We start from the raw sequence: 27,977 nt of genomic DNA on the forward strand, positions 1-27,977 counted from the left end.
TGTGCAGTTTCTACACCACTTCTCCTTTGTGAGGGGGAGTAGAGGAATCACAGCATCTCTGTTGAAATGGGGATTGTGTGCACAGGTTCAGAATAGGGGTTTTGTGTAATCCTATGTTAAATTCAGCATCAGATCTTTTTGGGGGTTGTGTAAAACCACCAGTATGTTTTCCTTGTCTTTGCTTTTTTCCTGCATGCCTCAAAAGTGATGATAGCGCATGGCTTTTCAGCTATCTCACCCCCAAGGCAAACATGTACAAGGCTGCTAGGTGGCGTTACCTCTTCCTCTCCTAGAGACAGCTAACCCCCTCAAAGGATGCTGAAGTCTGGAGAGGGAATGCCTGTGAGCACGGAAAGGGGAGAGACGGAGGGAAGGAGGGAGGGAAGCAGGGGGAGAGACAGAGGGAAGGAGGGAGGGAAGCAGGGGAAGAGCGGAGGAAGGAAAGAGAAGAGGAGGGAATTTTCGGGTGTTTGATTCAAAGAAAAAAAAGTCCTTTCAGTCCCCCTGTCCTTTGTAGAACATTTAGCTTTGACCCTCCCTTGCTTTCCCTGCTCCCTCCCTCCCTCCCACCCCCACCCCCACCAAAACGCCCTCCCCCCCCAACACACACACAGTCCAACAGATCTGCAGGATATCGCACTCGCCAGCATTTTATATCTTCAACACTAGATGTGTGCTTTTTAATATATATATATATCTTCCCTGTATAGACTGTATGTGCCCACACTGTCGCAACAGGCAGAGACCAACGGACAGAGAGACAGAGAGACAGAGAGAGAGAGAGAGAGAGAGAGAGAGAGAGAGAGAGAGAGAGAGAGAGAGAGAGAGAGAGAGAGAGAGAGAGAGAGAGAGAGAGAGAGAGAGGCTAAGGGGAGGGTGAGTGCTTTATATGTTGTAGCATATTTATGATGCAGTGAAAAAAATCCTATCCGTTCGGATTTTAAAATATGGCATGAGGTACAATCTGAATATTTATTTTTTGTTCTGGTGAAATAGTCCAATTGTCTGCAGCACTGGTCAAGGCTTTCCCCTGAGCTGAGGAGACTGGAGACGACCCAGGGTAAGTTGTGGGCTTTTTTTCTGTCTCTGCGCTGCTGATTACGATGCTGCTGATTGATTGGTTAGCGGCTGTGGATTATCACGGGCCACTCGTCACCAGGTTCCTGATGATGAGAGGACTGGAGTGAGTGAGAGAGTGAGAGAAAGTGCGAAACGGAGGAGGGAGGGGTGGAAATTAGATGAGCACTGGCAGAGCTCACATCACCAGATCTCTCTAACTCTGTCTATCTCTGATTTCTCTCTGTTTACTCTGCTGTTGTGTGTGTTTTTGTGTGTGTGTGTGTGTGGTCCCGGCATTCGCTGCCCACCCGCCCGCCTTTCGTTAGCTTGGTGGCGCGTGCGGATGAGACTTTGGGGAGGGAGGGGTTTGCTGATGAGGGAGCGCCAGCCAGCTGCCTGCAAGGCGGCGGAGGGCCTTTTTATGAATATGCAGATGAGGGGCGCGTGTGGAGGCAGAGGGGAGGGGGGCTGGGGGGTACGTGAGCGTGCCATAAGCAGCACTGTTTATATGGTCTCTATAGGGAGCCTGATCCTCAACAGATTGCTGGTGTTTGGTGTGATCTGGCCGCTGCGTTGTTGGGGTGCCTGCCTGCGTGCCTGCTTGCAGGGGGAGACGGAGAAGGAGGAGGGGAACAAGGGAGGGGAGGAGAAGAGGGAAATATAGATAGAGAGATATTTAAAGAGGAGAGGGGGAAATGGAAGCCGCAGCTTCGGGGCGTATTTTCACGACGTTGACAAGACATGATGATTGCTACCCCCCACCCCTCCTCCTCTACCCCCCCCCCCCCCACTTCATTTGCATGTCAAAGCAATGCAGGCCACTGTTCAGATTAGTATGAGATGACATAATGATGTAATGAATTAGTGCAGCCGTTTAAGCGCTGCACTCCGCTCTGCAGTGGGAGACGAGGATAGGGAGATAGAAGGCAAGGAAGAGAGGCAACAGCCAAGGAGAAAGAACGAGTTCCTTTGTTAGGAGTTTTTTTTTTTACATTCTTCCTTAGTTTAAAAAATTGATTGAATCGATAAAGTTGGTCATTTGAGATTAAATATTTGTTTATGGTTTTAAGGACAGAATTAAACATCAAAGGTTTACATTTGTTTTTTTAAGCACAAAATGAACATTTTCCTTCCGGAAAAGGTTTAAACACTGGCCTAAGAGAACAATAGTAATTTAGCTATTCAAAATGGAGTATGAAAAAAATGGAAATGGAAAATGTGGTTAAATCTAAGAAAAAATGTCATTCTCCTCTATGGAGGTCTTTGTGTAAGTATGCATGCCCATAGAGGGTACAAGTGCACGTGCCCCCTAAATGTTTTATTTTGTATTTATATAGGTTCCCAATCTCCCAACCTCATAACTAGCTACCAAGAAGCCATTTCAGGCTGTCAATCAAGTTAGAGTACCTTTTTACATAGAATTAGGCATAATGATTATGGCTCCGGATTGCCGGAAAAAGCTTTCAGGTGTTTTATCTGTAATCCCCCAGCCATCCTCACGTACTTTTGGCCTCCTCCGAGTGTGTTTCCCTTTCCTCTCCTACTGTGTTTGGGGTTCTTCCTCTGGTGAAAGTTAAAATCATGCAGAATATCACCCAGTAATAGATAATTCACCATAGGGAATATATAAAACAGGTTTACTCTCTGTGCCAGGTTTTAGAGAAAAACCTGAGTTAAGCTACATTTCAATTTCAAGAATAATACTTGTTGTATTTATTATAAGACAGATCTTAGCTGTACCTCTTAGGAGCAGGACTCTGTGTGGAATGGTGTCTATTCGAAGAGCTGCGCTAAGACCATCAGAAAGAAATGGAATCCGTTGTAATTCTCCCTCTGCTCAGGGAGAGGGGTTAGAGGGGCACAGAGCAGTGCTTTCTAGTTCTCTCTCGCTTCCACTCCTTTTCTCTCTTCCCTTCTCTCTCTTTCTAACACTATCCAGCTATGTCTCAGTCTATTCACACTTGTCTCTCACTCCCCCCCCCCCTTTCTTCCTCTCCCCATTCCACTGTTCCCCGTCCTCTCTCTATTACCACCCTATGCTAAGGCAGATGTCTCAGAGACTTCTGGTTCTATGTAGTTGGGTTCTCTCTTTAACTGGTCCATGTCTGTGTCTGACCTCTATCCTCACACCACTGATGAGCTTTGCTTTATCATCTGCCGTCCATGTCCAAATCAACAGAGTTCCTCATAGAGGGCCCTTATATGACAGTGTGTGTGTGTGTGTGTGTGTGTGTGTGTGTGTGTGTGTGTGTGTGCGTGCGTGCGTGCGTGCGTGCGTGCGTGCGTGCGTGTGCGTGTGTGTGTGTGTGTGTGCGTGTGTGTGGAGTATTTCATTGATTGACACGCTGACTAAAGCGGTGGTTTTATGAAGCTGAGAGGCTGAGACACAGTGTCTGTTCTCTGTGGAGACGTGCCTCTGTGACAGGAGATAGGAGCAGGAGTGTCATACAGCCCTCCAGCCCTCCACCCTTCCAGCCCTCCAGCCCTCCAACCCTCCAACCCTCCAACCCTCCAGCCCTCTAGCCCTCCAGCCCTCCAACCCTCCAACCCTCCAGCCCTCCAGCCCTCCAACCCTCCAACCCTCCAGCCCACCAGCCCTCCAACCCTCCAGCCTTCCAGCCCTCCAGCCCTCCAACCCTCCAGCCCCCCAACCCTCCAGCCCTCCAGCCCTCCAACCCTCCAACCCTCCAGCCCTCCAACCCTCCAGCCCTCCAGCCCTCCAGCCCTCCAACCCTCCAGCCCCCCAACCCTCCAGCCCTCCAGCCTTCCAGCCCTCCAACCCTCCAGCCCTCCAACCCTCCAGCCCTCCAGCCCTCCAACCCTCCAACCCTCCAGCCCTCCAGCCCCCCAACCCTCCAGCCCTCCAACCCTCCAGCCCTCTAGCCCTCCAACCCTCCAGCCCCCCAACCCTCCAGCCCTCCAGCCCTCCAGCCCTCCAACCCTCCAGCCCTCCAGCCCTCCAACCCTCCAGCCCTCCAGCCCTCCAGCCCTCCAACCCTCCAGCCCTCCAGCCCTCCAACCCTCCAGCCCTCCAACCCTCCAGCCCTCTAGCCCTCCAACCCTTCAGCCCTTCTACCCTCCAGAGTCTCTCACACACTACACTACACTCCCAGCCAGTAAAAACAATTGTCCAGCAGCTCGCCTGATGGGGACAGTGACAGGTAGGGAGCTTGTTGTGGAGATGGATAGGTCCCCCGTCTCTCAAAACTCCGTTTTATTTACTTTCTCCTACTCCTCTCCTCTGTCTCTCTTCTGTCTATTGATCAGATGTATAATACTGATACAGTTTGGCCCCGCTCAGTGGATGCCTCCTCCAGTTGGGCAGGATTTGGTTCTTCTCAGGGAGTAAATATGCTCAACTGCATACACGATTGACACCAAAATCAATGGCAGGGGAAGACATCATAATGGCATTTTCATTACACTATGGACTATCATACAGAGAAAACCTCTATTGTATTGATCCCATTATTTGGATAGTATTCTCAATTATTTGAAAATCACAAAATGGTGTGAGCAGTGTGTAATTACTGTTCAATCAAATGTAGTCCAATATATTTTTGACATACATGTAGTTAACAATAACATCATTTATCTTTCCATTTATCGCCAAGTAAAATGGAATAAACGTATTTGAAAATGCATTTCTTATGCTACAATAAATGAATAGAGAACTCCCTTCCTCCCTCTCTCTGCCCCTGGTCATGGAGCCGTGTCCAGGGAGGGCTGGTGTGCTGTGTCCGTGTGGAGTCAGCTGGGCGGTGGAGGGGGTAATGAGTATGCACTGTGACAGCTAGGCTAAAGTGTATGGATGTGTTTGGTGGGAGTAATCAGCTGCAGGACCACGGGGTGTGAGAGGGGGGCAGGGGGCGGTGGGCTGACGTGAGGCTTTATGACTGCAGAGACAGAGCTCATATACACACACTCAGACATGGACATTGGCACACACACAAAATGCGCTCAACCACGAGCACAGACACATTAACACACACTGCACGCAAGCACGCACACAGATACACAAGCATGCACACACACACACACACACAGTCACAATCGTGTGGTGGATTGACGGACCAAAACGCAGCTTTAGGAAAATAAGCCATCTCCTTTTTATTAACGAGGAAGGCAAACGAAACAAAAACACTTAAACACTAAACAAAACAAGAAAACGATCGTGAAGTTAAACAACGATGTGCACACACTGGCTACAAACGTATCACATAGACAACTACTCACAACAAATGAAAGCCTATGGCTACCCTAAATAAGGCTCCCAATCAGAGACAACCGAAATCAGCTGTCTCTAATTGGGAACTCATTCAGGTAACCATAGACTCTCCTAGACAACATACATAGACAACGCTAGACACATGAACTCAACACAAACCCATATACTACACCCAACAACCCCTTTATCATAGAAACACCCAAAACCCACAAAACACAAACATTCCCCATGTCACACCCTGACCTAACTAAAATAATAAAGAAAACAAAGAATACTAAGGCCAGGGCGTGACATAACCCCCCCCTTAAGGTGCGAACTCCGGGCGCACCATTAACCAGTCTAGGGGAGGGTCTGGGTGGGCTTCCATCCACGGTGGCGGCTCCGGCTCTGGTCGTGGTCCCCACGTCACCACAGTCCCTAACCGCCTCCTTAGCTTCCTCCAAATGACCCCCCTCCACATTAACCCCACTGCATTAAGGGGCAGTTCCGGACTAAGGGGCAGCTCCGGACTAAGGGGCAGTACCAGGGTAAGGGGCAGTACCAGGGTCAGGGGCAGTACCAGGGTCAGGGGCAGCTCCGAACTAAGGGGCAGTACCAGGGTAAGGGGCAGCACCAGGATAAGGGGCAGCACCAGGCTGAGGGACTGCAGCTCCGGACTGAGGGACTGCAGCTCCGGACTGAGGGACGGCCCATGGCTGGCTGACGGATCTGGCTGCTCATGGCTGGCTGACGGATCTGGCTGCTCATGGCTAGCTGACGGATCTGGCTGCTCATGGCTGGCTGACGGATCTGGCTGCTCATGGCTAGCTGACGGATCTGGCTGCTCATGGCTAGCTGACGGATCTGGCTGCTCATGGCTGACTGACGGATCTGGCTGCTCATGGCTGACTGACGGATCTGGCTGCTCATGGCTGGCTGACGGATCTGGCTGCTCATGGCTAGCTGACGGATCTGGCTGCTCATGGCTAGCTGACGGATCTGGCTGCTCATGGCTAGCTGACGGATCTGGCTGCTCATGGCTAGCTGACGGATCTGGCTGCTCATGGCTAGCTGACGGATCTGGCTGCTCATGGCTAGCTGACGGATCTGGCTGCTCATGGCTAGCTGACGGATCTGGCTGCTCATGGCTAGCTGACGGATCTGGCTGCTCATGGCTAGCTGACGGATCTGGCTGCTCATGGCTAGCTGACGGATCTGGCTGCTCATGGCTAGCTGACGGATCTGGCTGCTCATGGCTGACTGACGGATCTGGCTGCTCATGGCTGACTGACGGATCTGGCTGCTCATGGCTGGCTGGCGGATCTGGCTGCTCATGGCTAGCTGGCGGCTCTGGCAGATCCTGTCTGGTTGGCGGCTCTGGCAGATCCTGTCTGGTTGGCGGCTCTGGCAGATCCTGTCTGGCGGGCGGCTCTGGCAGATCCTGTCTGGCGGGCGGCTCTGGCAGATCCTGTCTGGCGGGCGGCTCTGGCAGATCCTGTCTGGCGGGCGGCTCTGGCAGATCCTGTCTGGCGGGCGGCTCTGGCAGATCCTGTCTGGCGGGCGGCTCTGGCAGATCCTGTCTGGCGGGCGGCTCTGGCAGATCCTGTCTGGCGGGCTCCTGTCTGGCGGATCCTGTCTGGCGGGCGGCTCTAGCGGCTCCTGTCTGGCGGACGGCTCTAGCGGCTCCTGTCTGGCGGACGGCTCTAGCGGCTCCTGTCTGGCGGACGGCTCTGTAGGCTCATGGCAGACGGGCGGCTTTGCAGGCTCATGGCAGACGGGCGGCTTTGCAGGCTCATGGCAGACGGATGGCTCAGATGGCGCTGGGGAGACGGATGGCTCAGACGGCGCTGGGGAGACGGATGGCTCAGATGGCGCTGGGGAGACGGATGGCTCAGATGGCGCTGGGGAGACGGATGGCTCAGATGGCGCTTGGCAGACGGGCAGTTCAGGCATCGCTGTGCAGACGGCAGACTCCTGCCGGCTGAGGCGCACTGTAGGCCTGGTGCGTGGTGCCGGGACTGGTGGCACCGGGCTGGGGACACGCATCTCAGGGCTAGTGCGGGGAGCAGCAACAGGACGCACAGGACTCTGGGGACACACAGGAGGCTTGGTGCGTGGTTTAGGCACTGGTGGTAAAGGGCTGGAGACACGCACCATATGGCTAGTGCGTGGAGGAGGCACTGGTGGTACTGGGTTGGGGCGGGGAGGTGGCGCCGGAAATACCGGACCGTGCAGGCGTACTGGCTCCCTTGAGCGCCGAGCCTGCCCAACCTTACCTGGTTGTATGCTCCCCGTCGCCTGACCAGTGCGGGGAGGTGGAATAACCCGCACCGGCCTATGTAGGCGAACCGGGGACACCATGCGTAAGGCTGGTGCCATGTACGCCGGCCCGAGGAGACGCACTGGTGACCAGATGCGTTGGGCTGGCTTCATGACATACGGCTCAACGCTCAGTCTAGCCCGGCCGATACGTGGAGCTGAAATGTACCGAACCGGGCTATGCACGCGTACAGGAGACACCGTGCGCTCTACTGCGTAACACGGTGTCTGCCCGTACTCTCGCTCTCCACGGTAAGTACAGGGAGTAGGCGCAGGTTTCCTACTTGACTTCGCCACACTCCCTTTAAGGCCCCCCCCCAAGAAATTTTTGGGTTGTACTCACGGGCTTCCAGCCTTGTCTCCGTGCTGCCTCCTCATATCGCCTCCTCTCGGCTTTAGCTGCCTCCAGCTCTTCACGAGGAAGGCGATATTCTCCCGGTTGTGCCCACGGCCCCTTACCATCCAGTATCTCCTCCCATGTCCACGAATCCTGTGTAGGTGGGTCCTGTTGCCGCTTTCCATGCCGCTTGGTCCTGTATTGGTGAGTAGTTCTGTCACGATCGTGTGGTGGATTGACGGACCAAAACGCAGCTTTAGGAAAATAAGCCATCTCCTTTTTATTAACGAGGAAGGCAAACGAAACAAAAACACCTAAACACTAAACAAAACAAGAAAACGATCGTGAAGCTAAACAACGATGTGCACACACTGGCTACAAACGTATCACATAGACAACTACTCACAACAAATGAAAGCCTATGGCTACCCTAAATAAGGCTCCCAATCAGAGACAACCGAAATCAGCTGTCTCTAATTGGGAACTCATTCAGGTAACCATAGACTCTCCTAGACAACATACATAGACAACGCTAGACACATGAACTCAACACAAACCCATATACTACACCCAACAACCCCTTTACCATAGAAACACCCAAAACCCACAAAACACAAACATTCCCCATGTCACACCCTGACCTAACTAAAATAATAAAGAAAACAAAGAATACTAAGGCCAGGGCGTGACACACACACACACACACACACACACACCCTTGCACTGCTGAACAAATCCTGCCCTTACAAAAAAGATTCAGATACATAGCTTTCAGACACGTTTCACATGTTTTTCCCCTCGTGAATTTATTTCTCCACGTTATTTTTTCACCACTTTTCCTTGTCTTTTTCCACATTTTGTTGTGTTATTTTGTTGTGTTACAGCTTAAATTTAAAATGGTATTACATTGAGTTTTTTGTCACTGGCCTACACATAATACCCCATAATAGCAAAGTGGAATTGTGTTTTTCCCAAAATAAATTTAAAATTAAAAGCTGAAATGTCTTGAGTCAATAATTATTCAACCCCTTTGTTATGGCAAGCCTAAATAAGTTCAGGAGTAAAAATGTGCTTAACAAGTCATATTATATATTGCATGGACTGTGTTTTAACATGATTTTTGAATGACTGCCTCATCTCTGTACCCCACACATACAATTTGTAAATTTCAAACACAGATTCGACCACAGAAACCAGGGAGGTTTTCCAATGCCTCAAAAAAAGGGCACCTAAAGCAGACATTGAATATCCCTTTGACTAGGTGACATTATGAATTATACTTTAGATGGTGTATCAATACACTCAGTCACTACAACAATACAGGCATCCTTCCTAACTCAGTTGCCGGAGAGGAAGGAAACCACTCAAGGATTTCACGAGGCCAATGTTGACTTTAAAACAGTTACAGAGTTCAATGGCTGTGATAGGACAAAACTGAGGATGGATCAACAACATTGTAGTTACTCCACAATACTAATCTAATTGACAGAGTGAAAAAAAGGAAGCCTGTACATAATACAAATATTCCAAAACATGCATCCTGTTTGTATCAAGGCAACAAAGTAATACTGAAGAAAATTATTTTGCAAAGCAATTCACTTTTTGTCCTGAATACAATTTGTTATGTTTGGGGCAAATCCAATACAGCACATTACTGAGTACCACTTTCCATATTTTTAAGCATAGTGGTGGCTGCATCATGTTATGAGTATGCTTGTAATCATTAAGGACTGGGGAGTTTTTCAGGATAAAAAAGAAATGTAATGGAGCTAAGCAAAGGCAAAATCCTAGAGGAAAACCTGATTCAGTATGCTTTCCAACAGACACTGGGAGAGTTTTGACTTAAATCTACTTGACAATCTATGGCAAGACCTGAAAATGGTTCTCTAGCAATGATCAACAACCAATTTGACAGGGAAGAATTTTGCACAATCCAGGTGTAGAAAGCTCTTCGAGACTTATCCAGAAAGACTCAAAGCTGTAATCGCTGTCAAAGGTGATTCTATTAAGTATTGACTCAGGGGTATGAATATTTATGTAGATTAGATATTTCTGTATTTAATTTTTCATGCATTTGCAAACATTTCTAAATATGTGTTTTCATATTGTCGTTATGGGGTATTGTGTGTAGATGGGTGAGAAAAAATATCTCACCATTTTAGAATTTTGGCTGTAACACAACAAATTGTGGGATAAATCAAGGGGTATGAATACTTTCTGAAGGCACTGTAATAACACTATTTGTCTATTGAAAGGGATTAAAGCAGCACTCCTTAATTGAAACATGAACAAAGTGTCCTCCCCGCCCCAGTTTCAGTAAAAAGCTGAGGGATGAGGCTGGAGAAATGTAACTACTCTTAAATCCAGAGGCTACACTATGGATGCAAGGATGTCAAAATGATAGTTTTAACCATGCTTGTAGTGGTTGTTTACATTTACTTGTCTTTACAAACATAGGTGTAAAACAAGCTTATATTTTGGGTTCTGATGGGGTATGACAGTTCAACTAAGCGCATTTATACATTATTTCTTCAACAATCAATGGGTACATATCATTAATTTGTAAGTCCAAAAATGTATGTAACAACTAAGGATTGCCATTTTAACAGGCCGTGACCTCAATACAGCAGAACTATGTCGCCATTAACTGCCCCCCAAAAATGTATTCTGTCCACTGTTCTGCAAATGTCCCGCAAAATTGTCCCCTTTTCCCGCATTTGGGCATTTTAGATGTGGTCACCTTAATTCCACCAGTGGAAACATTACTCCTGCAACATGTTAACATCATCTTTTCATGTGAGGAGAGTAACATTATTCCAATCACACATTTGAACTTGCAATTTCACATGTGAATGAGACATTTTCACATGTGACGTTTTATTACAAGTGAAACTGCGAATTTGATTTTCACTTTCACATATGGACTTGCAAGTTCACATGTTAAAAAACAATTAAGTGTAAAAATCTAACTGGCAGTTTAATTTGTGGAAAAACTGTAACTTTAAAATCTCACTTTAACAAGTGGAATTGCAAATTCACGTTGATCACATGTGAAATATCTGCTCAAAGGGGCCCACTGTGTGTTTTTCAGCTGTCTAAATCAAATCAAATTGTATTGGTCACATACTCATATTTAGCAGATTGTAGCGAAATGCTTGTGTTCCTAGCTCCAACAGTGCAGTAGTATCCCAGTTCTTGAGGGGTCACTACAGACCCGGCTTCGATCCCAGGCCCATGAGGCTGCGCACAATTGGCCCAGCTTTGTCCGGGTTTGGGGAGGGTTTGGCCGACCGGGATGTCCTTGTCCCATCGTGCTCTAGCGACTCCTTGTGGCGAGCCGGGCGCAATGCACACTGACTCCGGTCGCCAGTTGTACCGTGTTTCCTCCGACACATTGCTGTGGCTGGCTTCCGAGTTAAGCGAGCAGTGTGTCAACAAGCAGTGCGGCTTGGCAGGGTCGTGTTTCGGAGGATGCATGGCTCTCGACCTTCGCCTCACCCTAGTCCATACGGGAGTTGCAGCGATGGGACAAGACTGTAACTACCAATTGTGGAGAAAAAGGGGTAAAAGAACAAGAAGAAAAATAAGAAATGTATGCTCAAAATGTGAATAGAGCTATTTCACATACTGTATGACTGCAAATTTGTGTTTTTTTTGTAAGGGTGAGCTCCACACCTACTCAAACTAGCCTTTGAAAATATTTTAATGCTACAGTCCTTAGTTGCTACATACATTTTTGGACTTCTTAATTAATTACATGCATCCAGTGATTCTTAAAGAATATAATTTGTAAATGCCTCATGAGCTTAGTTCAACTGTCGAACCCCATTAGAAAACAAGATATAAGCTTGTTTTACTTCAATGCTTGTAAACAAACTAAATGTAAACAAACACTGTATGGTTAAAACTATACTTTTGGTATCATGGCTGGTCAGTCCTTGCATTCATAGCTCTGTCTATGAATTTGAGAGTGGTTACATTTCTCCAGGCCCATCCCTCAGCTTTTTAACAAAACAGAGGTGGGGTGGATGCTCTGTTATTGTTTCAATTAAGGATTCTAGCTTCACTAAAACAGACAAAGCCATTTCATACCTTCCAATCAAGTACTCTGATGATAAGATTTGGATTGTGGTTAAAGTTATGAAGATAAAATGACATTTTAACAAAAATCTTTAGTGAATCAGAAAATGAATTAATATTGTCAGTCATATTTAGTGATGATGCATTGAGTTAAAGAATTTTTATAATGCAAGCATGGAAATGATATTGTTGTATTTGCAGGTCCTGCAAAAATATTGAGTATGTGGTGTATTAAACAAATGCTTTTCCAATATCAGTGAAGAAAATTAATAATGCGGGATCATTTATTTCTCTTAGTGATGCTGTGGACTTAGTTTTAATTGCATTACGTGAACATAAGGTTTGCTTTGCTACAGTTCACATCTCAATTAAACATTTGGAGCCTGTGGCTGCACTGCCTCAGAAATAATTAATATAAAGTAGGCCTTATTGGCCAGTGAAATTGAACACACTAATAAATACATAAAGGGAAAATAAATATTGATCAGACCGTGCATGTGGACAGTATGACTTTGATTTGATTTCCAGTTTATTGGGCAATGGTGTGTGTGTGTGTGTGTGTGTGTGTGTGTGTGTGTGTGTGTGTGTGTGTGTGTGTGTGTGTGTGTGTGTGTGTGTGTGTGTGTGTGTGTGTGTGTGTGTGTGTGTGTGTGTGTGTGTGTGTGCGTATACTGTAAGGAGGTACAGTATATGACTGTATTTGCTAGATCGCCAACTGTAGCCTCTCTGTCCCCAAACATGGGAGTTTTTGTGGCAGATGTAGATGTCTAATTTTACATTGGTGTCTTTGTGAATATGGGTGTGTGCTTTACATTGGTGTCTATGTGTGTATATGGGTGTGTGTAGTGAACGTCCATGGGAGGCTGAACTCCCGGCCCTGTCACTCCACACTGCAGTTTTCCCCTGCTACTCTTGGTTCTCTATTGCCAATAAGGAGGATAGGCAGGAAAGAGGATTATTGGTATTGATCTACCCAGGGGGATCATTAGGCATCACTATCAATCCACAGCTCCTAGCACACAGCACCGGGCCGCACAGACATTGCCAATTTGTCCCTATTAGAGAGCCCAGTCTCTGGTTGTCTGCGCTGATTGAGGATACCCAGAGCCCACCGTCTACAACCCACAGCCCCTGCTGGGCTAGGTCTGACCTGGGTCCTGAGATGAACCAATGACAGGCTGGCTGGCTACCTGGTGACCACACTCCACCTGTTCCCCCTGTATTGTATCCCAGGGTTGTGGGAGACAATACAGCCCTCTGCCAACCAGCCCTCTGCCAATCAAAGGCAAATGTTCGCATTTTGATTTTATTTGATTGTTTCTTAATTTCCCATTTTCCTGGCTTTACATCTTCGGATAGAGATAAATCAAATATTTGAGAGCCACCCTGTTCTTTTCCTACTTCCGGTGGTGATGACACCACCTTCAGTACCTAACGCTACGTCCTGGCTGGTCGTGGTATTATTTACCCTCAGGTAATTGGAGCTGTAATGGAATACCTCCGGCAGGCTTATCCGGCCTGGCCTACTTATTTTTGTAAGCTGGCTGTTCTGGGGAGTAAAGCCTGTTGATCCGCCTCTCCCTCCGTCTCTGACTGACTGGCACATTCTCTGCCACCGTACGCACGCCACACAGCCCGATGTGAGGGAGCCATGCAGCCGGCTGCCAACACGTGGCCAGACGGCCACTTACCAGGCGACGAGAGCTTTCCAGGTGCCACTCAGAGTGGCAATGTTTTGACATGGCATCAGTGCACCGTGTCACCGCTATCAGCGATTAAAACGCAAGGCACTACCAGAATATAAAGGCCCCCGCCACCATCATATTGATATTGCTCTTTCCCGCTCCCTCTTCGGCTTTCACCATATCTCTTGACTCCTGTCTGTCTGTCTGTCTGTCTGTCTGTCTGTCTGTCTGTCTGTCTGTCTGTCTGTCTGTCTGTCTGTCTGTCTGTCTCGGTGGTTCTGTCCCTCTGTGTGCATATAGAGCTGCATGAGGGACTGATTATGTTCATGCCCACGTTTTATCCCCTCTCACAGAATATCAGGGTAGAGTGGCAGACATCACAGACTCTCCCATGTGCAACTTACACATGCCACCTCCCCTGCTCAGCCCCAGAATGAAAAACCACGTCTGTTCTTTACACATTTTATTTGGTGTGAGTTGCGAATGTATTTATTAGAATATAACCACATTTAGGGAATTTTGTTGCCAAACATACTTACAGTACCTCCCGTTGTTCAGTCACACCATGCAAACATGTCTCTTTATGTGTCTCTACGGCCTCTCATTCAAATACAGTTTAAAAATCCATATTAAAAAGTCTGACAATAGATTCTGTTCTATGCTTGGAGGATGCTGACATATCAAGCCTTTCTGCATTTCTTCCCTGCTTATGCTCTGTGAAGGGGATTTTGACACCTAGTTTATAACGAAAGCGCTTTGGAATAAAAGACTGTATGAATAGACAGTGACTTTGGGCTTGGCACTGTACCTGTATGTGCTCAGTTTGCCCAAAGCACCGTGCTCAGAGACAGGGATCAGGTGCTTTGAAATCGAAGGGAACGGAGAGACCCCTTGGGATGTGGCAGGTTTCCCGTCACTGGCTTGTTGTGTGTGTGTGTGTTTGTGTGTGTGTCGATTTTGTGTGCATGTGTGTGTATGTGGTACCTCTGAAACAGCAGTTGCTCACTCTAACCCCTGCAGATGACCCCCACTAATTTCCCCAAAACAACCCCCCTCCTCCCCAAACATACACAGGTAGAGCCAGACAGACAGACCCTGTGACGTGGCAAGTGGGACAGGTATCAGCAAGTGATCTTTTCTCATGACCCTTGACCCCGTGGCCTCTGCCTGCAGCTCAGTCTGGCCCTAATGATGCATGCAGCAGTCCCTCACTGCCCCTCTCTGTCTGGACTCCTCCTCTGCCATGTTCTTCACAGACATACATACACACACACAAACACACACACACACTCCAGGCGCCCCGCTTGGCACAGTAAACACTGGCTGTGGTAAAACCTGAGCTGCTGGCGTGTCACATAGAGGTCTTTAAGAGGGCCGGTGGCAGAAGGAGACGGGGACCCCTGTAATAAATCATCTTAAACACATCACAATTCATCTGAGCCAGCGCTCCCTCTGACCCCCTAACTGAGGTTTGGTCCTGTGTGGCTCACAGAGCTGGCCTGCCCCGTGTAGCAGCAGCAGTAGTTACACTGTAGCACCACGTTGGTCTTCAACCTGAGGTTTCTCTCTCCCGTGGAAATCAAAGGCCTTGTGGTAATGACTCCATGGGTGTAGTATGGGGTCCCTTTGAGCTGCTGGCCCCCAGTCAATGTGTTGTTCTCACACATCTTCAGTCACAGGTCGCTCATAGGGAGTTGTTCAGTCTCCGTCTCACACACACCAGAGCACTGACCACACATATGAGCCCTGGGCCACAGGAGAAACCAACTCCCCTGAGAAGATGATAAGACGTCTTGTTTTGTCTCACCTCATCAAATGCAGAACCATCCAAAAGTACTTTAAAAGCTTGCTATGAATTTGTCCTGTAGTTAGTAAACCAGGTGTATATGTTTAATGTATGTATTCGAAATGATAAAACTCTAATCTTGACATATGTATGGATAATCGATTTTACACAGCAATATGCCCAGCTTGAAATCTATTTGTTTAACACCTTCCATTCGGTGGTCTGGTACCAGGGTTGTGGTTGTTGTGCATCCTCTCCCTCAGCACTGTTCTGAACCCCAGCCACCAGTAGAGGGCAATGTGGCCTGCCCAGGAGCATGGCCAGCGGCTGCAGTACAAGGCTGTAGCGTTGTGATCGCCCTTCACACAACCACACACACACCCCTCTACCGCTCTTTGTTATTATATACACACACATACACATAGGATACACGGACACTCTTGTCCTTTTGTGTCTGTACTGTTTCTTCACGGTGGTGTGGAGAATGGCTGTGATTCTAGTCATTGCAGGTCTCTCTCACGTAGCAGCACATCACTACATCCTCTCACAGTTCATCTGAAATTGTAACGATGTCCGGCTTTAATAAACACCCATGGAAACCCATTCACTAGCTGCAGACTATAAATAAACACTATCCAGGCTTATATGGAGGCGTACCACTATGTCCTGCCTTTGTATTTATCTGTCCTCAATGAATTTGTATTCATGGCATCCTCACAGTCGCATGGCTTTTTGAACCACTAGTAATACAGGAATGAATATACCATGTAACCTGAAGGACATCTGTTGAATTAATAGGAATACGTTGTCGTGTCCCATATATTACGCTTCTGTTCTTTGTGTTTATATGAGGCAGCGGAGGCAGACAGTCTGGGAGTAATCAGATGAAAACAGAGATCATTCATGATCTTTAAAAACACACAAATGAAAAATCAAGGTATCGCTCAAAGCCAGTGGGAGCTCTGTGTGTTTCCGCCTCCGTACATTTTACACATAGGACCATTGGGCTGGGGATCTTACTGGCAGATACTCAGCAAAATCATCTTAATACGTTGCGTGTGTGTGTGTCATCTGTGTGTTTGTCATTCGAGAATGTAAGCCTGTGGCTGTGTGTGTATTTTCTGCAGAGGAGGTAGAGAGAGAGAGAGAGAGAGAGAGAGAGTGAGAGAGAGTGAGTGAGTGAGAGTGTGTGTGAGAGAGAGAGAGAGAGACAGACAGTAAGTCAGGGAGGGAGAAAAAGAGAGGAGAGATGGATGAGGGCCGTTGAGGGGCTCTGGGTGTTTTAATTATCCTGCGCTCTGTCGCTGGGTCGACGCTCACTATCTTCCTCTGGCTTTATCCCCGTCTCATGATTTGAGCGGTACCTTTATCCCTAAGCCTTCAGCTCCTCTGGCCAAACAAAGAAAAAAGGGAGGGCAAAGAAGGGGTTTTACAACAGTAACTATGCCGCGCTTACCATTAATATCCCTCAATCTCCTCGTTTTTATGTGTTGGAGAGCAGAGTAACCCCAGTAAAGTGACCCTGGTGCGAGTGGGGCCGGGCGGCCTCTTGAATATGGTTATTCCAGTGGGGTGTGAGGGAAGCTCCTTTAGGACCAGGTCCAGATCTGCCCCTTTGTATTACGGCTCAAAAGGAGAGCCAAGCGCTAGCAGCCTGGTAAAGGAGCAGGGTGAAGGAGCACCGTTTTATTTTCCTTCCCTCTCCTGCCCATTCTTTCTTCCCTTTCTTCCTTTTTTTGTGTGTGGAGGAGATCATCGAAATGCCAAGCGTTCCGGCAACATAGTGTCTCTGACAACACTATTGGCTGAGAATGGCTTCTGTGGATGGGCACACTGGTCGCATGACCCCTCTGTAGAACCTCCCTGAAGCAAAATGGTCCACAGATTCCATTTTAGACATCTGAGATGATTTGTCTGTTTACTGATGTATTTACATAGCAGCAACATCATGTGCTATTACTGCTGACTTAAATAGATTCCTCAGATCTTAATGGGAAAACAATGTGCTTGGACAAAGGCCATAGCACAAAATACATAGTTCAATTTTTTTTGCTGTATGATAGATGTTTTATTCAGCATTTTAATTTCTTGAAATTTAATTTCGGAGAACACTAGTGGAGAGATATGTTTATGTGCTGTTCAAGCATGTTGACAATAGTATTATCGTATATTTAACAAATAATTATTTGTTTATTAAAGGTTAACATATTTATTTGCCTGTGTTTCATTTAGATAGATAATATTTTGGCAGGAACTGTTTTAATATTTGCCAATCCCCTTGTTCAAATAGATTCAGCTAAACATTACCAATTGAAGTGTAAATATCAGGTAGAAGGCAATCTAGGTAGAGTAACAAATACTACATTTTCTTAAGAAAAGTGTGTATATGTGTGTATATCTGTGTGTATTTGTGCAAGTCAGTGTGGGTATAAAGGCCAATGTGTGTGTGTTTGTATGTCATTTCTGGTCTGTACTGTATCTCCATGACAACATGGTTTTGATGTTGGTTCCCTTACTGATATTTCCCCATTTGGGGAGGATTGTGAATTGCCTCTCCTCTCCTTCAGCCAGCGTGTCATATGAAAAAAAGGTGTTGGGGGGTGGGGGGGGTGGGGGGGGGGTAACAGAGGCAGGAGGGAAGGGAGGCAGGGGGGGGGGGGCAATATGAGGAATCTAATGGGCGTCTGGTCTGATTGTCCTCAGCCATGGCAGTAGAGACAAAGCAGATGAATTGTGAAATGTATTCGAAGAGATTGGAGACAAGTGCATGTCAGCAGCCCCTCCATCTCTCCTCCTTTCCACCCCCCTTTCTCCAGGAGCCCTCCCTCTCCATCTCTCCTCTTTTTGTCTGACACTCTGAAAAAAAGCAGGCTTGACAGCAGTGCTCTTTTTGAGCAAAACATTAAAAAAAGAAAATGCTATTTTCACCTGTTTTTCTTTTCTATTAGCTACTCAGGCAGATGCTCGGCGTATTGCATCCATATTAATTGTGAAATATTTATGATAAATCTATGCAATGTTTATCACTAAATGTACATGAAAAGGGTTTAGATGTATACAATCTGAATTGTTGAGATTAGATTATATTAGTTAAAAAAACAAGAATACTTATAAATTAAATGACAGATTACAGTCAATTAAAAAATATATAAAACGTAAAGTCAAAATTAGTATTCACTGAGTGCATTTTAAAATATTTTGTTTTTAGCTTTTCATTTGTATGAATCTCCAGATTGTCCTGGTGATCTGTAGTATATGTTAGAGGCTGACTGGCCGGTGTCTGGTAGCGTCTGGCCTGCGTCTGGGTCTTGTCTGCCCTCTGCCCTGCTCGCTGACCCCTAGGAGAGCTGGGACGTAGTCAGCCAGCCAGGCAGGCAGTCAGCACAGAGGGGCCTCTCTCTCCCTCTCCCCTTTCTTACCTAGTGGCATATTAGCTTTGTAGAGCCCCACCATGGCCCACATACACAACCCTGATGCCCCGTTGGTTACACCAGAGAGAGGAGGCGGACCAGTGTCTAGCCTGGCATCAGACTCCCCAGCTAGCTGTGGTGCAGTTTGGTATGGGGAAATAGAATCCTGCACATGCGTTTCTGCTGGGTTTTCATAGTGGGTCTGAGTGATGCAGTGATTGGAGAAAGGAGTAATGTAACCCAGTGCTGTGACTGTGAGGTCACCCATGTGTGGTGTAGTGTATTTTAGACAGCCGCGTTGCCTTTGAAATGTTGAACAAGAATCATTGAGGGCTCATAAATGCATCCAATTTCATTCACAAACCTCGGTAATTGACCAAATTATGTTCAATTGGTTTTGATCATGAAAGGCAGAATCAGAAAATATTATATTTCAATATTATAATTTTTTTAATGTAATTTTTCTATTATTTTCTCACAAAATATTTGTTTTTCTTTTCAAAAGAATTCAATGAATAGATACCCTGAAATAGTTTGTGTAATTAAAACTATTTTCAGAACAATCAAGTGACCATGATGACAACAGTGAACTGTCAGCTTTTGTTTTTTGTCGACTGGATGTATTATTCATCCTTACATCACTCTGTATTTTAATATGAATAATGGAGGATCTATCAGAGGAGGAAGAGGGATGTGAGAAAGGGATGCCACACAGCGTTGGTCCTGGGTCCTCTCTGCTCTCTCCCCCTGTGAGGAACAGGCAGGGGGGCACAGAGAGCTCAGAGCCTGGGTGTGCTCGGTAGAGAGCCTGGCCTGTCTCCCTGGTCCTGGGTGGTGATCTCTCTCTGCCTCTCTCAACTCCCTTGCCTGCCTGCCTGGCTCTCCCTCTCTCCGGTCGGGTTTAATAACAGTGTATAAATCAAAAGCCTCCTGTCTGCCACGCAGCCTTCATTAAATTCAAATGGGAAACTGTCCTCTTCGGATTCAATTTTAATAAAACCAGGTAATCAAATATGGGTTAAAAAAAATAGGTCATCATTTCACAGCCCCAGAGATGTCCTCTGCCCAGTGTTTCTGTGTGTGCTTCATGTTAACAGGGTTGAAGAACCCTATCATGTAGAAATACTGTACACACAGCATCCACAGCACACACATACAGACTTACACACAGTACTCACTAATCCTGCACACAGGGAATCACTGTCGCTGTCCTCTATGCTACAAAATGCAGATGACCTTCAGTATAATAAAACAATTGTTGCATAATTTATTTAAAATTGATAGAAACTTAGATAAATTATTAAATGATCAATAATTATGAGATTTAATGTATATGCAAATACTACTGATTCAAATAATTGAATATAGTCAAATATAATGAATAAACACATTTCTAAAATAATTACTAATTCAAATATTTGTAATATGTTTATGGTACATATTCATCATTAAATAAAACAATTCTGGATCACTCCTGTACATTTAAATCAAGAAGTAAATGTGGAATTTTTATCAGCGCGTAGGTCTAGCAGGCAATAGAGATACAGAAACATGGTGGACATAGACACACACACACACACACACACACACACACACACACACACACACACACACACACACACACACACACACACACACACACACACACACACACACACACACACACACACACACACACACACACACACACACACACACACACACACACACACACACACACTGGAGTGATTAAAGGTTGCTTTGGGATGTTGTGGAGCAGAGGTTAGTGGCCTTGGCCGACTTGGCCGTATAGCTGAGGTATACTGGAACACAGGATGTTGTGTAGTCGCTGTTTCATGCTTTTTCGCCGCTGATTTCGAGGGCATATGCTTGGCTTCCCGGGCTGCACTTCTTCCTGACTGTCCGAGGTCTTTCGGTCCATAGGATTGGCTGTAGTCCTATCAGTTGTAGATCACCCATATGCAGTCAGTGTGTTTGATATGTGACCGGTGTTGACCTATAAGGCTCCACTCAGAGCCGTAACCTTTATTATACGGCCCTGCCACATGGTAACTCAGTCTGCCCCATAGAAACACAGCAGATCTACTTATTCTCATATAGCTCTTGGATTCTAGGAATATTCCTCCATCTTTCTGTGATGGTTTACGGCCCCCTTTATTTACTCTATTTGAACGTTGATAATAAATCATTGAGGTATTTATATGCACTAAGAACATTGTTCCATCATTAATTATGTTAAAAAAGAAAACATGGTCTAATTTTGTGTTTAATTATACATGCTATAAAAGTAAGGTATAAATATATATCTGATATTTGGTTATATACCATATTTTTATCTGTTTTGCAATAATCTCCAAAACAAGATGGAGCTGCTGGAACATTATACAGCCTATGAGCAGAAGAGGGCACTATCAGTCACTGATGTGCTCTGTCTGTCTGTCTGTCTGTCTGTCTGTCTGTCTGTCTGTCTGTCTGTCTGTCTGTCTGTCTCTCGCTGTCTCTCTGTCTCTGTCTCTGTCTCTGTTTCTCTCTCTGTCTCTCTTTTTGTCTCTCTCTTTCTGTCTCTCTCTCTCGCTCTCTCTCTGTCTCTCTCTCTTTTTGTCTCTCTCGTTCTGTCTCTCTCTCTGTCTCTCTCTCTCTCTGTCTGTCTGTCTGTCTGTCTGTCTGTCTGTCTGTCTGTCTGTCTGTCTGTCTGTCTGTCTCTCGCTGTCTCTCTGTCTCTGTCTCTGTCTCTGTTTCTCTCTCTGTCTCTCTTTTTGTCTCTCTCTTTCTGTCTCTCTCTCTCGCTCTCTCTCTGTCTCTCTCTCTTTTTGTCTCTCTCGTTCTGTCTCTCTCTCTGTCTCTCTCTCTGTCTGTCTGTCTCTCTCTCTCTGTCTCTCTCTCTACCTCTATCATATCTTTCAAAAAATACATATAGAAAATGTGTCATCTATTTGTCTAGATAATACATAATAACCAAATAGGGTTCAAATCACACTAATGTAATCTACAAAATACATAAAGAGATTAAAGAAGTCATATTCTAACCAAACTGATCACAGAAAAAAGCAAATAAGCAAAAAAAAGATTTACTGTTGAATGTAACATACATTTAACTTTACATTATCATTACATTTGAATAATCATTACATTACAAATCATCATTACAAATCATTACATTTGAATAATGTTTGTTCTTTGCATGTTGCATGTTCTCTGCATGTTATTTGCATATTCTCATAGTCATTGCATTCTTGCATATAAAAATTGAATATTTTTGTGTTTTGGTTTGTTTGTTTACTGGTATTGGTTTGTTTTGAAGACATTGTTGTGTTATCTAGTATATCTGGTTGGTTGTGTTGCTGGTCTGTACTGTAGCGGTGTGGTACTGGGGAGTTGCCCTGCAGGCTTGGGATGTGTTCTCAGGACGTGTCAGCCCACTGTCAGGGCTGTTCAACCTTCTCAAATGTTACATCTTCCATCTCACTTGATCCGTATGATTTGACTTTTTTCTGATTATCAGTTCACATTTAAGAGAAAGCCTTTAGGTATCTGCATATTATTTTATAGGATGATGGTTATGAAACCCTATAAATACAGCCTCTGAACACAGATTATTGTTGGTGTTCCTAGAGAATGACTATGATAAACATGTCTGAACCTTCCATTTCCATACTGCTGTCCTATAGGCACTTAACATTTAGTGAATACTCTTGCTTAGAATCACGTCCATGATTTACACTCCCCTTTTCTGTTTTTCCTGTAATCAAGTCCTGGTTTTCTCTTTCTTCTAAAAGTTTGTCTCTCTTTGTTAAAGAAGAGGCGATGTACTAAGAGCAGTACAGTGATTGCCTCTCACCACCACCACCACTACTAGCAGCCCCATAATCACAACCAGATATACCCGAGCACTGTTCTCCCTGGGTCCAGCTCATCTCTTCTGTCTCCTGCCTGGGCAGGTCAGTGGAGTTCCTGTAGCCCCCCCGGTGTGTCTCCCTCCTGCCTCTGTTCTTCCTGCCTCCCTTCCTGTCATCCAGACCTGGCTGCCATGTTAGTGCAGGCTCCTGCTGCTCATCCTACTCCTCTCATTCCATAAATCCTCCTATGTGCTGGGAGGAAGGGGGGAAGGTATTGGGTAGGTACAGACAACAATAACCAGGGCTCTCTCCATCAAAGGGTTATCTGGCTCCCACAGGCACAATGACAGACAGACAGACTGCATGACGAAAGGGGGAGGGCAGAGCATCTTCGACTGAAATGGGGTACAGCAGGCCTGGTAAAAATGTGGGTACGGATGTTTGAACAGAAGAGGTACGTGGTTTTGGCCTGAAAATAGGTACTTGTTTGAGATGGAATGAGTGTACAGTGAACGGCTGGTGAGAGAGGGGGATGTAGTGAGAGGGATGAGGCAGAGAGGGGACACAGTGAGTGATATTGTCCATCCAAAGTTCAGAGGTTGGTTGGACATACAGAAGTGTTAGGCGTACTACAGAAGCGTTAGGCGTACTACAGAAGCGTTAGGCGTACTACAGAAGCGTTCGGCGTACTACAGAAGCGTTAGGCGTACTACAGAAGCGTTAGGCGTACTACGGAAGCGTTAGGCGTACTACAGAAGCGTTAGGCGTACTACAGAAGCGTTAGGCGTACTACAGAAGCGTTAGGCGTACTACAGAAGCGTTAGGCGTACTACAGAAGCGTTAGGCGTACTACAGAAGCGTTAGGCGTACTACAGAAGCGTTAGGCGTACTACAGAAGCATTAGGCGTACTACGACGTAGCCTACTGTACACTGTGTCCTTTGTAGTTTTCCATGAATGTACCACACTGCATCCCTTCTGTGTATTTATTTCGATCTCGCCAAATAAATGATAATCATAACAATTAAATATCTATTTGATTATGCTAAGCGGTTACTTTCTAATCACCAAAGAACCGTAACTGTTTCTGATAAGGCTCTCCCATTGTGGCTGGGAGTTAGTTTGGTGAGAAGGCAGATATTTTATCAGGGCTGTAGTGCAGGGTCTATTCCTCAGCGCTGTATTAGCGTGTCAGGGACGACTGCTGTAATGAATTGCCAACCCCAAATCTTGCAAGTTAAAAAGTGGGAATGAGAGTAAACCTTTTGTTTATGTTCACCTATCATCTTGAAATATTTACTATTCTGCGCCTCTCAGCTCCCTGTCTCCCTCCAGCGTGATAAAAGGTTCTGGGCTCCCTGTCAGTCCATTCCTGTGTTACCCCATCTTCTTCTCCTTTCTCTCTCTCTCTTGCTCTCTTCCCCCCTCTCTCTCTTTCCCTCTTCCCTCTTCCCCCTTCTCTCTCTCTCTCTCTCTCTCTCTCTCTCTCTCTCTCTCTCTCTCTCTCTCTCTCTCTCTCTCTCTCTTTCCCTCTTCCCCCTTCTCTCTCTCTCTCTCTCTCTCTCTCTCTCTCTCTCTCTCTCTCTCTCTCGCTCTCTCTTCTCTGGCAGGAACAGACATCATAAACCTCCTCTTTTTGCTGAAACCTGCTGTCAAGATTTTTTCCCCCTCAAGGAAGTGTTCAAGTTGAGAGGGTTCCTTTGGGAATTATGTGAGCATTTGACCAGGTGTTTGCGACACTTTCAAAATTCGATTTTATTCCGGTGTGTGTACACACGCTTAGTGTGTGTGTGTCTGTGTCTGTATGTTTGACCTATGAATTGGAATGAAAAACAATACACATATTTTTATAGTTGGTGTGTGTGTGTGGTGTGTGTGTTATTTACATTACATATGTTATAAAGAGAGTGAGCGTTAATGAAATCTACATTTGGTATATTCACCGTGTGTTTAGAATATGTGTGTGTGTGTGTGAACATATGAAATTCATACAGTATGTGAAAGAGTGAGACAGAAAGAGTGGCGTGTGCATTATAGCATGGGGGAAGAATTGCCTGCGGTTGCCTTGCAGGACTGCTACAGAACCTCTGAAATCCACCATCTCTCTCTCTCTCTCTCCATTCCCTTTCAACAGGAACATGTCCCCCAGCTAAGGTGCTCCTACACTGTTTTCACCATCACTATTTCAAGAGAAAACAAAACTGTGAGTAGAGGCAGCTAGATACTGGGTTTTGTAAAGGTGTGCTATGGTGTGTTTCTGAGGTAAACTCGTTCTGCTAGCACCCTGTAACGTATCTATCCCCTCTCTGCACTGCAGAGTCTAGCTGCAGGGATCAGGATTATACCACAATATTACCCATCTCTGAATTGTGATGTCAGGTAAAAAAAGATCACTTTTCATCACATTTATTTCACCCTCGCAATGAAACAATACATCATGTATTATTTTGTTGTTCAAGGTATTACATTGTGTAGTGAGAGAATAATGGTTATCAATAAGAAGGGTGATCGAAAGTGTTTTAATGACAGTATTAGGGCTGGTTTATACAGAAGCCTTCCTCTGTGTAAATTAAGTAGGACTAGATATTTCACTTGTATTTCTGACAAGGAATTTGTTTCTTTGTGGAACTAAAAAATGTACATTCTAATAGGTAAGTCTACTTCCTTCTCACAGGGGAAAGTTGATTATAGCAAATCTTTTGACTTTGAAATCTTCTCTTGTGCCCAGTATTTTCTGTAATTAGATGCACATGAAAAACAGTGGTTTCATGAGGCCTGTGAAGTGAAAATAACAACATGAATATCTAAAGGTACACAAGGGATGGAGAGCTATCTCTACCCAGCTATTGCAGGAGTTGTGGGGTCACCTAATTGGCAGTCTAGTATGTAACGCGTGACGTAGCTTTTTCACATATTTATGTGCATATTAATTTTTTTATGTTTCTTTTATTCTACATTTTTGTCACTACTAATTCATTCTTTACAGCTCTCACATGCTTTTTAATTTTTCTTCCCCTTCTTCTTCTTTCCCTCTAAGTGTGGCTCTGTTTCTCAGAGATTCTCTGTGTTGTTGAATGGAATTGGGGAGCGAAACCTCAGGGTCTGACTCTCCAGTCAGTCTGCTAGGGCTGTTTTAAAGTCCTGTCAGTTTTTTTTATCTGGAGGGGAGAGGGGGTTATGGGGGACGGTGGTGTGGGGGTTGTGTCAGGAGGGGCGATCATAAATATTAGGAGCTGCAGGGAGACAAAGGGGCTAAAATGGAAAGGCTTGGCTGGACGAGGGGACCTGGCCATGTCTTGTACCTCAGTAATTTTTCTTGTGCGCTTAGAACTCAGTCAGGGGTTTAATTGGAATCCAGACTTCAAAGAATCCTTTGCCCCGTCCAGCAGCTCCCCCCCTCACCCCCATCCCTGACACTCCCAAACCCCACCCCTCCTCTACCTCTCCTGGTTGGATCCACTTGTCATGTCCACAGCACATACACACATCCATACACACAGACCGTGACCACTACTATGTCACACACAACATCGCCATGTACTACACACCACAAAATTGACTTTGCCCTTATTTACTCTAGATACTGTATTTAGGCGCTCTGTCTGTGTTCACACGTAGGTGTGTGGGGTGTATGTTTCTCTGTGTGCCTGTGGTGACTGTGTGATGTGTGTGTGTGCTTTGTGACTGAGTACAGATGTAGGATCTTCATTTGATCACCCTGTTGCAGGATAACATTAAACTTGGGCATTTTAAACTTGTTGTGTACGCTATTTGAGGTTTAAAAAGGCTTCTGATTTTTGTAATTTCCACTTTGAAATGTCAGACTTGGTTTATCAACCCCCTACAAAAATGTCCCTTCATTATAATTCATATTTCCTGTTGCTGCAAGATTATTTTCCTGCTGTAGCAAACTGGCTCAAATGAAGATCCTACATTTGTACGTTTACATAGTTATCTATGCAATACTACACTTCTCCTGAAATGAATGCCCTATTGTAACTGTTGGATGGAAAGAGAGAGAGAGGTATCCAAGTCTCCTTTCGGGTGCAACTCAGTCAGTGGCAGTAGCCGCTAGGAGGGGAGAATGGGAATCAGGTTCAGTTTTAGCTAGCCATGGAGCCTAGACAGAGATTCATATGTCACAAGGGCCTCACCCTTATTGTAACAGGGTGGCACTTCTTCAACTTAAACTATTTTAATTGCAATTATCAAGCAAACACAATATGCCTCATTATTAATAGTCCCTTATATGCAGTATATAGCCACACACTGTGGTATGTTATTTAAAACGGTTATGTATATTGGATTATATTCCTGCACTAGATTGTCTGGTATTTGTGCCTAATTGGAAGAGTTATGAATATGCAACACATGCTTCAGAACAGAAGTGAAGTGAGAGAAAGTTAAGTTTTGTAATAAGTCTGAAGAAAATGGGGGGAAAAGTGTCTATATAGTAATATCGGAAGCATGTGGGTTGATATATAGTAAAACTAGAAGCATGTGGGTTGATATATAGTAATACTGGAAGCATGTGGGTTGATATATAGTAATACTGGAAGCATGTGGGTTGATATATAGTAATATTGGAAGCATGTGGGTTGATATATAGTAATATTGGAAGCATGTAGGTTGATATATAGTAATACTGGGAGCATGTGGGTTAATATATAGTAATATTGGAAGCATGTGGGTTGATATATAGTAATATTGGAAGCATGTGGGTTGATATATAGTAATATTGGAAGCATGTGGGTTGATATATAGTAATACTGGGAGCATGTGGGTTGATATATAGTAATATTGGAAGCATGTGGGTTGATATATAGTAATACTGGAAGCATGTGGGTTGATATATAGTAATACTAGAAGCATGTGGGTTGATATATAGTAATATTGGGAGCATGTGGGTTGATATATAGTAATACTGGGAGCATGTGGGTTGATATATAGTAATATTGGAAGCACGTGGGTTGATATATAGTAATATTGGAAGCATGTGGGTTGATATATAGTAATATTGGAAGCATGTGGGTTGATATATAGTAATACTGGGAGCATGTGGGTTGATATATAGTAATACCGGAAGCATGTAGGTTGATATATAGTAATATTGGAAGCCTGTGGGTTGATATATAGTAATATTGGAAGCCTGTGGGTTGATATATAGTAATACTGGAAGCATGTGGGTTGATATATAGTAAAACTAGAAGCATGTGGGTTGATATATAGTAATATTGGAAGCATGTGGATTGATATATA

At 45.3% G+C, this 27,977-nt stretch overlaps 1 protein-coding gene across 1 annotated transcript in view; it reads left to right on the top strand.

The window, feature by feature from the left end:
* The first annotated feature begins 890 nt into the window (after window positions 1–890).
* The window catches only part of zfhx3b (zinc finger homeobox 3b), a 413,258-nt gene continuing 386,171 nt past the window's right edge, over window positions 891–27,977 (top strand). Inside the window, exon 1 of the mRNA XM_055921126.1 lies at window positions 891–1,060. The gene's annotated coding sequence lies outside the window, so the exon portion shown is untranslated. The remainder of the gene's footprint in view (window positions 1,061–27,977) is intronic.

This window comes from Salvelinus fontinalis, chromosome 4 (assembly GCF_029448725.1).
Source record: "Salvelinus fontinalis isolate EN_2023a chromosome 4, ASM2944872v1, whole genome shotgun sequence".
NCBI classification, from domain to species: domain Eukaryota; kingdom Metazoa; phylum Chordata; class Actinopteri; order Salmoniformes; family Salmonidae; genus Salvelinus; species Salvelinus fontinalis.